The sequence below is a fragment of the Eriocheir sinensis genome, chromosome 4 (assembly GCF_024679095.1).
Source record: "Eriocheir sinensis breed Jianghai 21 chromosome 4, ASM2467909v1, whole genome shotgun sequence".
Lineage (NCBI taxonomy): Eukaryota > Metazoa > Arthropoda > Malacostraca > Decapoda > Varunidae > Eriocheir > Eriocheir sinensis.
Genome location: NC_066512.1, coordinates 3,597,848 through 3,612,725, shown reverse-complemented (window position 1 = coordinate 3,612,725; position 14,878 = coordinate 3,597,848).

Below are 14,878 nucleotides of genomic sequence, written 5' to 3'. Positions count from 1 at the left end.
GTGAGTGGATGTTGGGCGTCCCCAACCACCGCACAATATATATATATATATATATAGATATATATATATATATATATATATATATATATATATATATATATATATATATATATATATATATATATATATATATATATATATATATATATATATATATATATATATATATATATTATACAACATAGGAGACGGCTCAAGGGCAACAAAAGGAGTGTAGAAAAAATCTCGCTACTCACCGCTCCCACAACAGACGAAAGTAAAGAGTGGCCAAAAGAAAGGTCAATTTCGGGTGGAGAGGTGTCTTGATGCACTTTTCTTAAAGATAGTTCAAGTCATAGGCAGAAGGAAATGCAGACGAAGGAAGGATGTTCCTGAGTTTGCCAGTGTAAGGGATGAAAGAGTGAAGATGCTGGTTAACTCTTGCATAAGGGGTTTGGACAATATAGGGATGAGCTAGAGAAAGTCGAGTGCAGTGGAGCTGCAGGAGGGGGGGAGGCATGCAGTTAGCAAGTTCAGAAGAGCAGTCAGCGTGAAAATATTGATAGAAGATAGAGAGGCAACATGGCCGAGGATTTTAAGAGGTAGAAGATTATCAGTAAGAGGAGGAGAGCTGATGAAAAGAAGAGCCTTAGATAGTGTTAAAAGAGATCTGTGTAAGTGGAGCCCCCTAACACACGTAAAATGCATACTCCATACAGGGGCGGACACGGCCCCTGTATATGGATAGCAACTGTGCGGGGGGAGAAGAACTGACGGAGACGATTCAGAACGCCCAACCTCGAGGAAGCAGATTTAGTGAGAGAAGAGATATCAAGTTTTCATTTAAAATTTTGGGTTAAGGATAAACCGAGGATGTTTAGTGTTGAAGAAGGTGACAGGTGAGTGTTGTTGAAAATTAGGGGATAGGTGTTTGGAAGATTGTGTCGAGTTGATTGGTGGAGAAATTGGGTTTTAGAGGCATTAAAGGACACAAGGTTCCTTTCACACCAATCGGAATGATAGCAAGGTTTGAGGTTAAGCGTTCTGCAGCCTCCAGTCTGGAGTCATGTTATTCCCGTTGAGAGGGTCTTCTTTTGAAAGAATTTGAATAATGCAGAGTGGAGTCATCAGCGTATGAGTGAAATATATATATATATATATATATATATATATATATATATATATATATATATATATATATATATATATATATATATATATATATATATATATATGATATCATATCCTTTCTCGTGCTATCACAGCTTGAAAACTCTAAATTATATAGAAGACTTGTATAGAAATGTGCCATACGGGGGGGGATCTACCTGTATAGTGGGCAATACCAGTTATTTATATTTATTATTATACATATATACAATCATATTAAATATTTTACTTTAGTCTAGCACAGTTTGATATAAGTAACCCACAAAACGTACCAAAATATGGCATCTTATTGATCATTGATTTCTTTTGTCATGTTTATTACAAAGCCAAATTTCTATTGCTGTAAATTATTAGAAACTCCACAAACATGGAAAAAGAAATTATTGCACACCAATGGAAAAAGATTATCTGGGATGTTTAGAATGGGTGGCACAAATACCTTAGAAGCACTTTTGCTACGTGTGGTGAAGCTTTAGCAAATATAAGCACTTGCTAGCTGTAGCACGGGAAAGTAAATAAAGTTACCTGAAATTTGCAGAGATACCAAGACTGGAAAATTTTCGACTACAATTTACATATGTTTCTGGTTGGCTCATAGTCGGTGGGCTTAATTGATGGGTAGGATGGTTGACTGGCACCAGTTAGCTCGCGCAGGCAGGCCCTCAATAGTGCGCCATTCTTTTCTTTGTTCATGCCCCACAATGAGAACTGTGTTGCTGGGTCAGGCATGAACGCTTGGCTTAGCAATAGAAAGCAAAGAGTGCAAATCAATGGTAAAAAGATCTGACTGGGGGATGTGTTACGAGTGGGGTAGTTCGGAGGTCCACTTTGTTTATTATTTATATCAATGACTTAGACACAGGAATTAGTAGTGATGTTAGGGTAAATTTGCAGATGATACCAAGATCGGTAGAGTAATCGAGTCGGATCAGGACGCTAGTATTCTCCAAGGTGAACTCAACAGATTATATGACTGGAGCGGATAAATGGCATGGAGTTCAATGTGGGGAGGTACAGTATTCTGAGTGTAGGTAGGAACAACCCTCACATAACTATTGTATATCTGCTCATAAGTAGGTCTGGGTGCGAGAGAGGGATTTAGGGGTCTTAGTGAAGCTCTGATCTCCGTCCAAGGGCACAATGCATTCAAGCTAGAAATCGAGCTAATAGGGTACTGATTTATTTCAAGGAGCGTGTACAACAGAAGCCCCTGATGTATTCTTCAAACTATATTTAGCATTAGTTAGACCTCATCTTGACTATGGGTTCATCCAATACCCTACTATAGAATGAGATATCAAAATGTTAGAATCGAGAGGGGATAATTACTAAGGATTTCAGAGGTTGAATAATATCAGCTTTTTGCGAGATTTTTTGCGACAATCACACTGCCTTATTTACGTCACACACACACAGGACCAGAGGCTCCGCCCACCTTGTTCCTCTTCCCTCCATCTCCCGCCTCCTCCCTTCACCCTCAATCTCTTTCTCTCTCACTCTCTCTCTGGAAGATACATACATACTCGAGAATGATTTTTTTTTTTTCAATTAAGGCATGCTTGTTGTTCTACTGGGACTTTAATTTTTAGCATAGTGATACAACTCTTGGCCGTGTACGTAATGACATGTGAGAGTAGGGTGAGTGGTAAATGATGACTACCATGATTGATGGTAGAACGACGTTCAGTTTGTATTTGTTTCTCTCTCGTTTGTTTTGTTGTTTTCCTTTTTGCTACCTTTCTTCGTCACCTGACTTTGACTCGCGGCACCAGTCGTCAAGTGTACCAGAGAGAAGATAAAATGGCCACTAAGATACAGCACTGTCGCCATGGCTGCAGAAATGCGTTTGCCACACTCAGTGATTCACTTTTAGTACTACCTCAAACATTTTATACCTTCGCAATTCTTCCCGTTACCATACTTTCAGCTCTTCCCTGACAATAAAATTAATAGCACCACTATAATTTTGGCGATAAGAACACCATTACTTTTATCGGTAGGTACATGCTATACAATAGCCCTACGAAAAGCAATGCACCATAAACCCACCAAACCACTACGCTACCAATAGTTACGGAGGTAATTAGGCTATAGTAACAAAATGAAAACCTACTCTCAACTTTATTTAAAGGATGCCTATCAGTATTAGAAAGAGTATATAACATACTACAATTAATGCATGCCTTTCATTCATTATAGTTACGAAGCTACATGAGAGAGAGATTATTCCCAAGGAGAGAAGAGAAGAGAGGAGCGGAGAGAGACACATGAAGGAGGAGGTGAGTGGGCGGAGCCTCTGGTACATTTGTGTTCGTACACGGGTTTGCCTGACACTGATGAACTTTACCCTCTTGGTATAGGGACAAGTGCCTTATTCTCTACTTGTGGCGGTTGGCGATACCCTTCAAAGTGCGGCAGTGTGTGAAATACACTGTCGCAAAATCAGAGTACCGACCACGATTGTTCGTTACGATATTCCCAAAAAATAAGATGATTGGGGGTTGAGAAACTTGCCCTACACGAAGAGCCAAACAGTTAAACTTGCATTCTCTAGAAAGGCGAAGGCGTATAGGGGACATGATCGAGGTCAGTTATATAATGGATGAAGGGCTTTAATAAGGGAGACATTCATAAGGTTTTTGTTGAAGTAAAGAGAACCGGGTAGGACACGAAGTAACGGTTTAAACTGGATAAATTCAGATTCAACAGGGACATAGGCAAAAATTGGTTTACTAACAGGGGTGGTGGATGAGTGGAATAAACCCGGGCATGTGGTGAGTGCCAATACAATTGTCACATTCAAAAATACTAGATAAATTCATGGACAGCGATATTAGGTGGGGTTACACGGGAGTTACACGGGAGCCCTCTTGCTTTCTTTTGGAGAACTAGTAGAAAAGCTGGATGTTGCCCCTACGTGCGCAACGACATCACTTGCTCTCGTGCCCACGACCTTGACTCCTCAGAATTTTCCACCATCTAGCTAAGACTTCATTGTCATTCTATTACTAAATACATATGTGCTGTTTATCTGTCACCTAACTCTAATAACTATGTAAAATTCTTTGACTACTTGAACTCTAAAGTGGAGCACATCGTGACCCACTCTCCCTTCGCTGAAATCTCCATCTTGGGAGATTTCAATGTTCACCACCAGCTTTGGCTTCTATCCAGCTTCTAACCAGCCTGGTGAACAAGCTTACAACTTTGCTCTCCTCAGCGACCTAGGGCAGTTGGTTCAGCACCCAACACGTATTCCCGACCTCTTTGGAGACCGGCCCAACATACTAGACCTCTTCCTTACCTCTAACCCTTCTGCTTACTCTGTCAAACTGTTCTCTCCGTTGGGCTCCTCCGATCACAACCTTATTTCTGTATCCTGTCCTATCGCTCCTGTACATCCTCTGGACCCACCGAAGAGGCGATGCTTCCCGGTGGGACGACCTGAGAATGTACTTCTCCGATTTCCCGTGGAATGATTATTGGTTCCAGGAGAGAGACTCCTCTGTGTGTGCCCATCGCATCACAGAGGTGATTGTCTCTGGAATGGAGGCATATATTCCACGTACTTTATCTATTCTTCATGCTAAAAAGCCTTGCTTTAATCACGCTTGTTCTCGTGCTATCAAAGATAGAGAGGCAGCTCACAAAAGGCACCAGAGCCTTCGTACTACTGCTAACCATGATCTTTATATATCTGCCCAGAATCGTGTCTATTCTTCGACTTACCAAAAATTCTTTCATAAATAGAATATGTCAAAACCTTGCTTTTTCTAATTCTTCCCGTGACTTTGGCACTTAGCCAAATATATATCCTCCAATTTCACTTCACCATCTTTCCCTCCTCTTCTTAACCCGGACGGCAGCACCGCCGTCTCATCTATCTCTAAGGCTGAACTCTTCTCTCAAAATTTGTTACACCTCCACTCTGGACGATTCTGGGCATATTCCTCCTACTCATCCCCCCCCCTCTGACTCCTTTTTGCCTGTTATTAAGATTCTTCGGAACGATGTTTTCTATGCAGATATATTTTTTTGTGTGGCGTCAGGAAGGTTTTACGTAGCAGGGCGTGAAATGAGTCGGATTCGGCGAATTTTCGTCGCGACTTCTGGTCAAGCTCGAGCAAAAACTACTGAAGCTAGGAAAGCGTGGTTGGTGGCAAATGAAAGCTCTATTAATACAAATTAATAATCAGAAAAAAATTGGAAAGGTCTAAATAAATAAAAAAAAGTTAAGCAAAAAACTAGGACGTGTCCAAATCGCGTCAAAAGGGCCGAAAAACAGGCTATTTTGTGACGGCTCGACGACAAACTTGAAACCGAGTTATCAAAATATCTTTCGAGCTGGTCAAACTACGTTGCCAAGAGTGGCCACATGCCAAATTACAGCCTTCTAGAGGCAATAGCAATGCCACACTAGACAAAAACGACAAAGTGTCTGGTGTTCGTCAAAGTCGCTATCAAAAGGGTTTACGTTTTGAGCTCTAGCGACGAAACTACTGGGAGTAGGGAAATGTTATGCATCATATTGGAAAGCACATTGGTAGGGCTTAAATATTTGTTAAATAGTTTTTTTGAAATTCTCAAAAAATGAGTGAGTTTCAAGGTTGGGAAGTTAAAAATAGTTTTTTTAGCCTTTTCCTTTTGTCGTCGATTGATACCAAAAACATTTTTGTAGCCCCCGCAATAAAGGAGTTATGACGATTCGCACCAAAGCGGTTGATTTTCCAAGAGTCGCGGCTTAATGACAGGGCTGGGGCAAGTTTCCGGTCCATAGTGTAGGGTTCACTGCCGCACTGCATCCGGCACTTTAATCAGCCGACAAGACGGGAGGTAGAACAGTGAGGCTCCAGAAGCCACAAATTACTTGCCTGGGAGGCACGGCAAAAGACTCACGAATCGCTGTCTCTCCTCTGTGTCCCCCACCTGCCGGCAGAGAGAGGAGGTGGCGATGAAGCTCCTGAAGCCACGGATGCCCGAATAGGAGCAGCGGATATCCAAATTGCCGCACTCCATCCCGTATTCGGACCAATCGACAAACCCAGAAGGTGGATGCGAGGTACCAGAATCCACGAATGGCCTGGGAGGTGCAGCAAGAGCTATGAATTACCGCACTCCCTCAGTTCCCCCGACCAGTCCACAGATAGAGGAGAAGGGAACGAGGCTCCAGAAGCAGCGAATGGCTGAGGAGAGCGGACAATAGAGTCGTCACCGGCATAACGCAAAAGGTCTCCCGCCGCAGAGCCAGAAATGCTGCGGCGGACTTGTCGATGGCCCCTTCGGAAGGAGGGGAATCCTGGAGACAACACAGGCAGAGCTGACGCCTTACAGGTATCAGAGAACGAAGCCGGAGAGAGGGTAGCAGTCGGGAGAAGGACCACAACTCCCGCCCCTCCCAAAACTTCATGGAAGTCGTCTTCCGAGTCCGTGACCACGAGGGCCGGTCACGACGAGATGAACTAGGTAGGAGAAGGTGACTAATCCTGTAAGCGGACGGGGAGCACTTCCAGACTGTCAAACGGACCCATCATTCTTCCAGGAGAAAACACAGAAAACCACCACTAAGACCATCCCTGAGGACGGAAGGAGAGGAAACGGAAGGTCCTTTGAAAATTTGTTCACCCGGGGTAGCGACTATCAGACAAAGCGAGGTTTTGCCTTCGGCCTCACGGGCAGAGGGAGGGAGGGGCAGAGGCCTCTGTCAAAATTCCACCCAGTGCCAGGGTGACCTGGACCTTCGATGTAATGTGGAACTTATTTATCGGTCAAAGGCTCTCTGTATTAGCCACGAAGGTATCACTGACTCCATCCACTCCCCCCATCCCTGAGTCAAGGGAGGGGAGGACATGGACCCTGTGCCTAAGAAGGGTGACCGCTCCAATCCTTCAAACTACCGCCCTATAGCTTGACATCCCTGTCCATCTAAAGCTTTTGAATCAGTCCTTAACCGGAAGATTCAAAAGCATCTTTCCACTTCTGACCTTCTATGTGATCGCCAGTATGGGATCCGAAAGGGGCTTTCTCCTGGCGATCTTCTTGCTCTCTTAACTGACTCTTGGTCATCCTCTCTTAGCCGTTTCGGTGAAACTTTCTCAGTTGCGCTAGACATATCGAAAGCTTTCGATAGAGTCCGGCACAAATCTTTGCTTTCTAAACTGCCCTCTTACGGTTTCTATCCTTCTCTCTGTTCCTTTATCTCCAGTTTCCTTTCCGGCCGTTCTATCTCCGCTGTGGTAAACGGTCACTGTTCTTCCCCTAAATCTATCAACAGTGGTGTTCCACAGGGCTTTATCCTATCACTCACTCTCTTCCTGTTATTCATTAATGATCTTCTTTCCATAACAAACTGTCCTATCCACTCATACGCTGATGACTCCACTCTGCATTATTCAACTTCTTTCAACAGAAGACCCTCTCAACATGAATTACAAGACGCCAAACTGGAGGCTGCAGAACGCTTAACCTCAGACCTTGCTTTCATTTCCCATTGGGGTAAGAGGAACTTTGTGTCCTTGTCAAGGCCAGAAGGATCAGATGTGTGTAATACTGATTAAAGGAAGGAGAACGTCGGCAACTACTTCAATCGAGTCCAAGGATGAATATACCTTCACCAGTTTTCTAAGGAAATATGAACAAAACAAGCAAAAAGCGTAAGTGTAAACATGTTGACTGAAGTCCAATACCCCTCCCGTAACATCCACTAGACTGGGACAGGACACAGGTGACGCGGCAGCCCGACCCGGCGGTCGTGAGTTGTTCCTCGGGTGAAGAGAAGACGGTGGCCTATTCCGTGGTTTGGCAGCGGGTTGCAGTCCCCCAGACATACGTCGTTAGTGTAGACGGTTGTGCCAGCAGAGATGGACTGCTACCTTGTAGACGTCACTCGATGGAGGGGGACGGGCTCAGCAGAATGACACCTGCATGAAGACCCGAAGATGGTGACGCAAGGGTAGACGGGTGAGCCAGCAAGACGGACGGGATGTGTCGGCCCGGCGTGGAGACTCTGGACAGGGTAGGTTGGACGGAGGCTCAGGCAGACCGTGCCCACAGGACTGCAAGGCTCCAAAGGTTGAGAGGAAGACGATGGACGCTCAGTGGTCCTGGACAGCTCGGAGGTCAGCTCTGCTCTGCTGCTCCTTCCTGATAACCAGCCGACATAGGCTGGTATTACAAGACACTTTCTCTTCTCACATCAGCTATTTCTAAAGGTCAAAGGGGGATATCAATCAGGTTCTAATGAGTGTTTTTTAGGCGCAGGGTACAGAAGAAGGGTCAAACTACCACCAGGGTCATAAAACTACAACTGGAAATGCCCACAATTCCTAGGAAAGCCTTGTCAAATATGTGTTCTTGGACGGCGAAATGTCTTATAATACGAGCCATAGACTCGCCTCGACGCCACGTGGAATCAGTGACGCCAGGCAGTGAAGCCCGAACGAGACGGTATCGCCACCAGAGGAAGCCTCGTGCCGGCGGGCGAAGCAAGGAAGCGTTAAACGAAGCATCAACGCCATACTGCCGGCTGAGCAGAGAATAATCTATAAAAGCTCGAACCATATATCCCCGAGTGAAGATACCGGTGTGTGTGTGTGTGTGTGTGTGTGTGTGTGTGTGTGTGTGTGTGTGTTCAGCCCCCACAGTCAATGCCTCAAAAACCCAATTTCTCCACCTATCATCTCGGCACAATCTTCCAAACACCTATCCCCTATTCTTCAACAACACTCAGCTGTCTCCTTCTACACTGAACATCCTCGCTCTATCCTTAACCCAAAATCTTAACTGGAAAATGCGTTCTGTATCGTCTCCGCCAGTTCTTCTCTACCGCACAGTTGCTACTCCGCCCTCGTATGGAGTATGCATCTCACGTGTGGGGGGGCTCCACTCACACAGCTCTTCTGGACAGAGTGGAACCTAAGGCTCTTCGCCTCATCAGCTCTCCTCCTCTTACTAATAGTCTTCTACCTCTTAAATTCCGCCGCCATGTTGCCTCTCTTTATATCTTCTATCGATATTTGCACGCTGACTGCTCTTCTGAACTTGCTAACTGCATGCCTCCCCCCCTCCCGCGGCCCCGCTGCACTCGACTGTCCAAACCCCTTATGCAAGAGTTAACCAGCATCTTCACTATTTCATCCCTTACACTGGTAAACTCTGGAACAGCCTTCCTTCGTCTGTATTTCCTCCTGCCTTTAGCTTGACCTCTTTCAAGAAGAGTGTATCAAGACACCTCTCCACCCGAAATTGACCTCTCCTTTGGCTACTCTGTACTATCTTCTGTTGTGGGAGCGACAAGTAGCGGACTTTGTTTTTCTCTTGAGCCGACTCCTTTGTTGTAAAAAAAAAAAAAAAGAGAAGGGCTTGTGCTGGGACTCGTGGCCGGAGAGGGTGAAGAGACGCGGTAATCAAGCCCCGAGAGGTTGACTCTAACCCTCGTTCAGAACAGTTGGCGAGGTGTAGGGTGTCGAAGCTCCAAAGCTACGAGTCCCCGAAACTCTCCCCCTTTCCCTCACCCAACGAAAGGAGAGGAGAAGGGGGAAGGGGCAGATGTCACACTCCCTCAAGCCGGTCATCGGACAGAGAAGGGGAAGTGGCGGCGACTCCCCGACAAACACTTAACTCCGGATACCGTCACCCTGCCCTCAACCCGCGAACGGGGAAGAGGGGAGAGGGCAGGGAGGGCGAAGAGAAGTGTCAAAGGAGCTGCGAAGCAAAGCATTCCGTCCCGCTCTCTGATCAGCAGGCGGAGATGGGAGATAGCGGCGAAGCTCTGGAAGGCACGAAACGCCGAAAACTCAACTCGACCTCTCCCACGAGCGAAAGAAGGGGGAGGGGGTAACAGTCGAAAAGAAGCATCGAAAGAGTAGCGAAGCGCCGCACACCGCCCCGCACTCTAACCAACAGGCCGAGATGGAAGAAAGTGGCGAAACGTCGAAGCTCCGGGAGGCAGGGGCGTTCCTAGACATTTTGGGGCCCGGGGGGCTCATTCCCATTTGGGGCCCCTCTTATGGGGTGAGAGGCGAGCACAATGAGCCAAAGCAGCTGCGGGGTTTAGTGGGGTGCTGTTAGCCCCCACCCCCCCACCCCGGGAAAATTTTTAGAATATGAGCAATTGTAGAATCATTTTAAAGGCACTTGTAAATGCAAATTTCAGACATTTTATTTCTTAAAACTAGGTGCACACTGAATAATTGAAGATCCACTTAATCCAGTTAAGCATAATGATAAATGGTAAAAATGAGGATAACAGTAATGTACTCTGATGGCGATATGATGTGGAGGGAGTTAAATGAATCAATATTGCTGGAAGGGACTCCATTATGTAAAGGGAGATAGATCAGGGTGAAGGGAGTTAGAACAGAGTGAATCATGACTGGAGGGAGAACAAAGTTTGGGGCGGTAGAACAGAGTGGAAATAAGTTAAACAGTGAAGGGAAGGTAGAACAGAGTGAGGGGAAGGTAGAAGAGAATGAAGGTAAGGTAGAACAGAGTGAAAGGGAGGTAGGACAGTGATGGGAGGAAGTAGAACATATTGAAGGAAGGTAGAACAGAGTCTATAATGGTCTCCATGATTGGAAGGGGGCCCCTGAAGAGCCCTATTTCTTTGACATAACATTTTTGTTACATTTTTGTTTACAAAATTGAAAATTGGGGCCCTTTAGTGAGACCCAAATTTGTCTTTCGGGTCCAAATATAAATGGGGCCCTTGACCATTTTGGGGCCACTGAATTTAGCTTGTCCTCCTGCCATAGCAGCAATGGTTAAATTTCGCATTTTGGGGCCCCCCTCACTTTGGGGCCCGGGGGGCGATTTCAAACAGCCCCCCCTCGCCCCCCCCCTCAGGAACGCCACTGCCGGGAGGCAAGAGGCGCCGAAACCCAACCCAACCTTCAATCAGCGAAAGAAGGGGAGGGGAGAGCGAGTGAGGAGGAGCGTCGAAGAAACCGCGAAGCACCGCAGACCGCCACATACTCTGACCATCATGCAGATATGAGATGTAACGGCGACCCAGTGAAGCTCCGAGAGGCAGGAACAGCGAATATCAATCCCCTACCTTCAGCCAGCTCGTGGGGAAGTGGGTAGGGGAGAACAGGCCAGGGCGTCAAAAGTCAAAGTGCACCAACTCTTCATCCTGGGAGGGAAGGTAGAGAAGGGCCGGGAGGAGAGGGCAGTAGAAATGGCCACGAACTCCTGTGCCCTCGACGCTAGGAACCACATACACATACACACTCCGCCTATCGGCGATAAAGCAGAGTGGGAGGGGGGTGAAGGGCCAGGACAGGCGAGCAGGAGCGGAGGGCCAACTGGAGAGGAGTAGGGAAAAGCCCAAAGGCCCTCCCCCTTCGCCATGCCATACAGGATGAGCTGTAGACTTACCAGGAGAACACGTAGATGACCCACATGGAGTGACGAAAGGGCCACAAATCGTCACTCAATCCTTTACCCCGACCAAAAGAGAATAGGAAGGTGGCTGCAAAGCGACGAGTCCATACGGCACGAAGCGCAACCCCCAGCCCCCTGCATTCAACCGGCGAAAGAAAAAGGTGAAGGGGGGGGAGAGGCCCGTGCGCCATTTATCACCGTGCACCGCTCCAATCCTGGGAAGGAAGAAAAAGACGGGCTGGGAGAAAGTGCCGAATAGCGACGACTGTGACACGTCTCCTCGGCGCCATAAACACAAGCACCCACTCCACCTATCGCTGAAAAGGCAGAGTGGGCTGGGGAAGGGCCAGGGCAGGATGAACAGCAGCGGTAAGCCGGCTAGGAGCTAAAAGCCCCCCTCCATGTCGCACTAAGAGAGATAGGCTCACCTTACGTAGCACGTTGATGACCCGCGTGGAACGACGAAGGGGCCACAAAGCGTTGCGCTTCATCCCTCACACCAGTAGAGAGCAGGGAGGGCTTAGCGAAGTTCCAAAAGGCACGAAAACGCCGACCTCAGCCCCTCGCTCTCAGAGAGCGGAGAAGGGGAGGGTGGGGGGTGGCGGGCTGGACGCCAACAGTCACCATGCTCCGTCTCCCTTTCCTGGGAAGGAGAGCAAAGGGGGGCCGGAAGGAGAGAAGGAGTAGCGACGGCTGGGAAGACGAAGCACCCTCGGCGCCATAAGCCACAACCTCTCACTCAGCCTATAGATGACAGTGCAGAGTGTGCGGGGAAGGGCAAGGCATTAGGCTTATCATATAGTCACAGATATAGTGTATAGATTATCAGTGTGGAACGACGCAAAGGGGCTGGAACATGGGCGTCATAAGTCACCAAGCTCCGTCTCCGTTTCCTGGGATGGGAGGGACAGACGGGCCGGGGTGAGGGGCAGAGTATTGACGACCGCGAAAAAGAAGCAGCCCCCTTGACGCCATAAGCCACACCCACCCACTCCACCTATCGTAGACGGTGCAGAGTGGGGGGGAGGGGCCGGGGCCTGGGCGCCATACGTCACCCATTTCTCCCATTCCTGGGAAGAAAGGGAGAAGGGGGCAGGAAGAGGGGCTGAGGAGCGGCGGCCGATGAAGATGCAGCACCCTTAGCGCCATAAACTACATACACACACTCCATCTATCGTGATTTTTTTTTCTACAGCAGAGGAGTCAGTTCAAGGGCATAAAAAAGGTAACAAATGTTAAAAAAAAGCCCGATACACACTGCTCCTAAAAAGAGTTAGAGGAGTGGCCGAAAGATAGGTCAATTTCGGGAGGAGAGGTGTCCTGATACCCTCCTCTTGAAAGAGTTCAAGTCGTAAGCAGGAGGAAATACAGAAGAAGGAAGATTGTTCCAGAGTTTACCAGCGTGAGGGATGAAAGAGTGAAGATGCTGGTTGACTCTTGCGTAAGGGGTTTGGACAGTAAAGGGATGCGCTTGAGTAGAAAGTCGTGTGTGTCGAGGCCGCGGGAGGGGGGGAGGCATGCAGTTAGCAAGTTCGGAAGAGCAGTCAGCATTAAAATATCGATAGAAGATAGAGAGAGAAGCGACATTTAAGAGGTAGAAGACTATTAGCAAGAGGAGGAGAGCTGATGAGACGAAGAGCCTTAGACTCCACTCTATCCAAGAGAGCTGTGTGAGTGGAGCCCCCCCACACGTGAGATACATACTCCATACGAGGGCGGACAAGGCCCCTGTAAATGGATAGCAACTATGCGGGGGAGAAGAACTGGCGGAGACGGTACAGAACGCCCAGCCTCGAGGAAGCTGAATTAGTAAGAGAAGAGATATAAAGTTTCCAGTTGAGATTTTGAGTTAAGGATAGACCGAGGATGTTTAGTGTTGAAGAAGGTGATAGCTGAGTGTTGTCAAAGAATAGGGGATAATTGTTTGGAAGATTTTGTCGAGTGGATAGGTGGAGAAACTGTGTTTCTGAGGCACTGAAAGACACCAAGTTCTTCTTGCCCGAATCGGAAATAATAGTAAGGTCTGAGGCTAAGCGTTATGTCGCCTCCAGCCTGGAGTCATTTAGTTCCTGTTGGGTGGGTCTTCTATTAAAAGAAGTTGAATAATGCAGAGTAGAGTCATCGGCGTAAGAATGGATAGGACAGTTTGTTTTGGAAATAAAATCATCAGTGAACAACAGAAAGATATTGAGAGATAGGACACAGAACCCTGCGGAACACCACTATTAATAGGTTTGGGGGAAGAACAGTGACCGTCTACCACAGCAGAAATAGAACGGTCAGAGAGGAAACTGGAGATAAAGGTACAGAGACAAGGATAGAAAACGTAGGAGGGTAGTTTGGAAAGCAAAGATTTGTGCCAGACCCTATCAAAGGCTTTTGATATGTCCAGCGCAATAGCAAAGGCTTCACCGAAACGGCTAAGAGAGGATGACCAAGAATCAGTTAGGAAGGCAAGGAGATCACCCCTTGCGGAACCCATACTGGCGATCAGATAGAAGGTCAGAAGTAGAAAGGTTAAGGATAGATTCAAAAGCTTTAGATAGACAAGAAAGCAAAGCTATAGAATGGTAGTTTGAGGGATTGGAACGGTCACCCTTCTTAGGCACAAGCTGTATGAAGGCATACTTCCAGCAGGAAGGAAAGGTAGATGTTGACAGGCAAAGGCGAAAGAGTTTGACCAGGCAGGGTGACAACACGGAAGCACAGTTTTTAAGAACAATAGGAGGCACTCCATCAGCCTCCATAAGCCTTCTGAGGATTGAGGCCATAGAGGGCATATAAAACATCACACTTAAGAATCTTAATAACAGGCATAAGGGAGTCAGAGGGGGGATGAGTAGGAGGAATATGCCCAGAATCGTCCAGAGTGGAGTTTTTAGAGAAAGTTTGAGAGAAGAGTTCAGCCTTAGAGATAGATGAGACGGCGGTGTTGCCGTCAGGACTAAGGAGAGGAGGGAAAGATGAAGAAGTGAAGTTGGAGGAGATGTTTTTGGCTAGATGCCAGAAGTCACGGGAAGAATTAGAAAAAGCAAGGTTTTGGCATTTTCTATCAATGAAGGAGTTTTTGGTAAGTCGGAGAATAGATTTGGCACGATTCCGGGCAGAAATGTAAAGGTCATGGTTAGCGGGAGTTCGAAGGCTCTGGTACCTTTTGTGAGCTGCCTCTCTATCTTTGATAGCACGAGAACAAGCGTGATTAAACCAAGGCTTTTTAACATGAGGAGTAGAGAAAGTACGTGGAATGTATGCCTCCATTCCAGAGACAATCACCTCTGTGATGCGCTGGGCACACACAGAGGGGTCTCTCTCCTGGAAGCAGTAATCATTCCACGGGAAATCGGAAAAG